Source organism: Rutidosis leptorrhynchoides, chromosome 2, assembly GCF_046630445.1.
Source record: "Rutidosis leptorrhynchoides isolate AG116_Rl617_1_P2 chromosome 2, CSIRO_AGI_Rlap_v1, whole genome shotgun sequence".
In the NCBI taxonomy this organism is placed as follows: domain Eukaryota; kingdom Viridiplantae; phylum Streptophyta; class Magnoliopsida; order Asterales; family Asteraceae; genus Rutidosis; species Rutidosis leptorrhynchoides.
The window spans coordinates 414975458-414981273 of record NC_092334.1 but is presented as its reverse complement, the minus strand read 5'-3'; the positions used below and the strand labels follow the sequence as shown (position 1 = coordinate 414981273).

General features: G+C 34.7%; 1 non-coding gene across 1 annotated transcript; it reads right to left on the bottom strand.

Annotated features, from left to right (window-relative positions):
- Nucleotides 1-1644: 1644 nt before the first annotated feature.
- Nucleotides 1645-1752, bottom strand: LOC139894728 (small nucleolar RNA R71). Its single transcript, XR_011775213.1, has one exon. It is a non-coding gene; the product is annotated as a small nucleolar RNA R71 (small nucleolar RNA).
- Between the last annotated feature and the right edge of the window lie 4064 nt (nucleotides 1753-5816).

The window sequence follows — 5816 nt, the reverse complement described above, 5'->3', positions numbered from 1 at the left end:
TGTACAAGGACACTTGGTATAATTGATAACAAAATATTAAAACCTTGGGTTACACTCAGTCGACATCCTGGTGTAATTATTAAACAAAGTATTAAAATCTTGTTACAGTTTAAGTCCCCAATTAGTTAGAATATTTAACTTCGGATATATAAGAATAATTTGACGAGGATACTCGCACTTTATATTTATGACTGATGGACTGTTATGGACAAAAACCAGACGGACATATTAAATAATCCAGGACAAAGGACAATTAACCCATGGGCATAAAACTAAAATCAACACGTCAAACATCATGATTACGGAAGTTTAAATAAGCATAATTCTTTTATTTCATATTTAATTTCCTTTATTTTATATTTAATTGTACTTCTAATTATCGCATTTTTATTTATTGTTATTGTATTTAATTGCACTTTTAATTATCGTACTTTTTAATTATCGCAAGTTTATTTTATCGCACTTTTATTATTTTCAATTTCATTATCGTTATTTACTTTACGCTTTAAATTAAGTCTTGTATTTATTTATTATTTTACATTTGGTTTTAACTGCGACTAAAGTTTTAAAAGCGACAAACCGGTCATTAAACGGTAAAAACCCCCCTTTATAAAAATAATATTACTTATATATATATTTGTATTTTTATAAAAGTAAACTAATATAGCGTTAAGCTTTGTTTAAAAAGATTCCCTGTGGAACGAACCGGACTTACTAAAAACTACACTACTGTACGATTAGGTACACTGCCTATAAGTGTTGTAGCAAGGGTTAAGTATATCCATTCAATAAATAAATAAATATCTTGTGTAAAATTGTATCGTATTTAATAGTATTTCCTGCTAAAATTAATAGCTATTTTATATACACCTCGCGAAACATCATCTATTAATTTGATAACTTATATAATTTTTATTTTTATAACTAATAGGTTATTCAGTGAATGCACCGAGCAAAACGTTCACCACCTTTCATACGTTCACCACCTGTAACTCGATCAAGACATATAGCCAATATTGTCGCCAATGATTTTTCTTTAGAATCGTCATCAAGTCGACCAAGTACTCCAATTCAAATTTCCGATAATCCATTTTTTGAACCCGACCTCACAATTGAGAATCCGGAGGATATTCAGGGACAATTCGGAGATCCTGAACCACTAATCATTCCTCCTGAACCTTAAATCACTCATCCAGAGATTGTCAAGGAAGAAACCATTAAATTAGAATCCCTTAGTGATTCAGATTCAACAAATTCAATCATGGAAAATCTGGAACCTCTAAGTATGGAAGACCGAATGAGAGCTAAACGCACTGGCCAAGGTCACGCATTACTCAACTAGACATTAATGCGCCAGATTATGAAATCAAAGGAAAAATCCTACACATGGTAACTAATCAATGCCAATTTAGTGGTGCGCCGAATGAAGATCCAAACGAACATCTTCGTACCTTTAATAGGATCTGTACACTATTTAAAATCCGAGAAGTGGAGGATGAACAGATATATCTCATGTTATTTCCCTGGACTTTAAAGGGAGAAGCCAAAGATTGGTTAGAATCGTTACCTGAAGGGGCGATTGATACATGGGACATTTTAGTTGAAAAATTTCTTAAACAATTCTTTCCGGCATCTAAAGCCGTGAGACTTCAAGGAGAAATTTTCTATGTTCACACAAAAGCCAAATGAAACTCTATATGAAGCATGGATAAGATTTGGAAAGTTATTGAGAGGATGTCCGCAACATGGTTTAGACACTTATCAAATAGTACAAATATTCTATCAAGGATGCGACATCACTACACGAAAAGACATCGATATAGTAGCTGGTGGTTCCATTATGAAGAAAACCGCAACTGAAGCTTACAAAATTATTGATAACACTGCTTCCCACTCACATGAGTGGCACCAAGAAAAAGATATCGTTAGTTCATCTAAAGCGGCTAGAGCCGATTCAAGCCATGACTTTGATTCCATTTCCGCAAAGATAGATGCTGTCGAGAGATGAATGGAAAAGACGACTAAAGATATTCACTCAATACGAATTAGTTGTGAGCAGTGTGGAGGACCACATTTGACAAAAGATTGTCTCAGTATTGAACAAACAATGGAACAAAGAGAGAATGTTTCATACATTAACCAAAAGCCTGGAAATAATTATCAGAATAATTATCAACCGCCAAGACCAATCTACAATCAAAATTAGAACTATAACCGAAATGTTCCATACAACAACCAATAAGGTTCTAGCAATCAACAAGTATCTAATAATACTTACAATTAGCAAAGACCTATTTTTCAAAATAAACCACCACAAACCGATGATAAAAAACCAAATTTAGAAGACATGATGTCAAAGCTAGTTGAATCTCAAACTCAATTTTTCACATCTCAGAACAAACCAATGAACAAAATGCTCAAGCACTTAGAAATCAACAAGCTTCTATTCAAAATCTGGAACAAGAAGTAAGCAACCTAGCAAGGTTGATAGGTGAAAGAAAACCAGAAAGTATACCTAGTGATACAAATGCTAACCCCAGGAATGAAACAGCTAAAGCCATTACCACAAGAAGTGGTATTACACTTAAACCACCTGAAATACCTGTAATTTCTGATGACTCTACTCCTACTACACAAGAACCACAATCTGAGCAAGAGAAGGAAACAGAACCGGTAGTTGAAAAGGTTAATGAAGATAACACAGTTAAGGCTAAACCTTATGTTAAACCATACCAAACACCACTTCCTTACCCGAGTAAAATGAGAAAAGAAAGACTTGAAGCTGAGCAATCCAAATTCTTGGATATGTTTAAACAAATAAATGTAAATCTTCCTTTCATTGATGTGATTTCAGGAATGCCTAGATATGCTAAATTTCTGAAAGATCTAATCACAAATAGAAAGAAAATGGAAGAAATCTCGGCTGTTACTATGAATGCTAATTGTTCTGCAGTACTGTTGAATAATATACCAGAAAAATTATCAGATCCAGGAAGTTTCACAAATCCATATTTTCTGGGTAGTATTAGTTCAATAGAAGCATTGGCAGACTTAGGTGCTAGTATAAATTTAATGCCGTATTCACTATACGCTAAACTAGACCTTGGAGAATTAAACCAACACGAATAAGCATACAACTAGCCGATCGATCAATAAAATATCCTAGAGGGATAATGGAGAACATGCTAGTTAAAGCTGGTACTTTAGTATTTCCAGTAGATTTTGTTATTCTGGACATGGAAGAAGATTCTCGAGTTCCTCTCATATTAGGAAGACCATTCTTAAACACGGCCAAAGCAATAATAGACGTGTTTGGTAAGAACCTGACCCTAAGTATAGAGGAAGAGAGTGTCACTTTTTCTGTAGATAGAGCCATGCAACAACCGCAATATGCAGATGATACATGTTATTATATTCAAACTATAGATTCACATGCAGAATTGTTAGAAGAATTTCTAGAATTACAAGGAACATGAGAATGTTCTTTAGGAGAAGGAACTGAACCAATTAATGAAGCTGAAATGTTAGCCGCACTCATGGCTAATGAATATGAACCAACAACAGAAGATATTCAAATGCTAAAAGAAGAAGACAGATATCGATATAAATCATCGATAGAAGAACCACCGACATTAGAGTTAAAGCCACTTCCAAACCATTTGGAATACGCTTATTTACATGGTGAATCTGAATTACCTGTAATAATATCGCCTTCTCTTACGAAAAATGAAAAATCTCAACTCATTTCTGCGCTAAAAGCTCATAAACCAGCTATTGCATGGAAGATTCATGACATTAAAGGCATAAGTCCTTCGTATTGCACACATAAAATCCTTATGGAAGAAGGTCATAAAATGTATGTGCAACGCCAACGAAGATTAAATCCTAATATGCAAGATGTTGTTAAGAAAAAAATTATTAAACTGCTAGATGCAGGTTTAATTTATCCAATCTCTGATAGTCCATGAGTAAGCCCAGTTCAATGCGTACCTAAGAAGGGTGGCATGACTGTCATCACAAATGAAAAAAATGAGCTTATTCCTACTAGGACTGTAACAGGATGGCGTGTTTGTATTGATTATAGAAAATTAAATGACGCCACCAGAAAAGATCACTTTCCCTTACCTTTCATTGATTAAATGTTGGAAAGATTAGCTGAAAATAGTTACTATTGTTTTCTTGACGGTTTTTTCGAATACTTTCAAATTCCAATAGCACCCGAGGACCAAGAGAAAACCACATTCACGTGCCCTTATGGTACTTTTGCTTACAAACGCATGCCATTTGGACTTTGCAACGCCCCTGCAACCTTTCAAAGGTGCATGAAGGCGATTTTTCACGACATGATAGAAGAATGCATGGAAGTTTTCATGGATGACTTTTCAGTCTTCGGTGATGCATTTGAATCATGTCTAGTTAATCTTGAACGAATGCTTATTAGATGCGAACAATCAAATCTAGTACTTAATTGGGAGAAATGCCATTTCATGGTTAAAGAAGGCATCGTTCTTGGTCATAAAATTTCAAAGGAAGGAATTGAAGTGGATAGAGCTAAAGTAGATGTAATTGCTAAACTTCCACATCTCACCAATATTAGAGGAGTTAGGAGTTTTTTAGGGCATGCCGGTTTTTACCGACGTTTCATAAAAGATTTTTCTAAAATTGCCACTCCTATGAATAAACTCCTAGAAAAGGATGCTTCATTCATCTTTTCAGATGAATGTATCAAACCTTTTAATATTCTTAAAGAAAAACTCACTAATGCGCCGATCATGATAACTCCAAATTGGAATCTACCATTTGAACTCATGTGCGATGCAAGTGATTTTGCAATGGGAGCCGTTTTAGGACAAAGGATTGAAAAACGATTTCAACCTATTTATTACGCTAGTAAGACGTTACAAGGAGCACAAACAAATTACATAACTACTGAAAAAGAACTCCTTGCTATTGTCTTAGCTTTTGACAAATTTCGTTCATATCTCGTTCTAGCTAAAACGATGGTCTATACCGACCATTCTGCTCTTAGATACCTATTTTCAAAACAAGATGTCAAACCACGATTAATCTATTGGATCTTACTCTTACAAGAGTTCGATATTGAAATCCGAGACAAAAAGGAAGCAGAAAATTTAGCCGCTGATCATCTTTCTCGTCTTGAAAATCCCGAATTAGAAGTTCTAAATGAATCGGCCATATAAGATAAGTTTCCTGATGAATATCTATTGAAGATAGATTATAATGAAATTCCATGGTTTGCAGACTATGCAAACTATTTAGTATGTGGATTCCTTGAAAAAGGGTTGTCATACCAAAAACGAAAGAAATTCTTTAGTGAAATAAAACACTATTTCTGGGAAGATCCACATTTGTTTAAAAGTTGTCCTGATGGAATAATACGCCGATGTGTATTCGGGGATGAAGCTAGTCAAATCTTAAACCATTATCACACAGGACCAACAGGAGGGCATTATGGGCCTCAACTCACCGCAAGAAAAGTCTACGACGCTGGATTCTATTGGCCTACAATTTTCAAAGACGCACACCTTCTTTCTAAATCCTGCGATGCTTGTCAAAGGGCTGGAAAAATAAGTCAACACGATGAAATGCCACAAAATGTCATTCAAGTATGTGAAGTATTAGACGTTTGGGGTATTGACTTTATGGGTCCATTTCCAAAATCTCATAATAATCTCTACATTCTCGTTGCCATTGATTATGTATCTAAATGGGTGGAATCACAAGCTCTCCCAACTAACGATGCACGAGTTGTAGTTAACTTTTTAAAACGTCTTTTTGCAAGGTTTGGAACACCA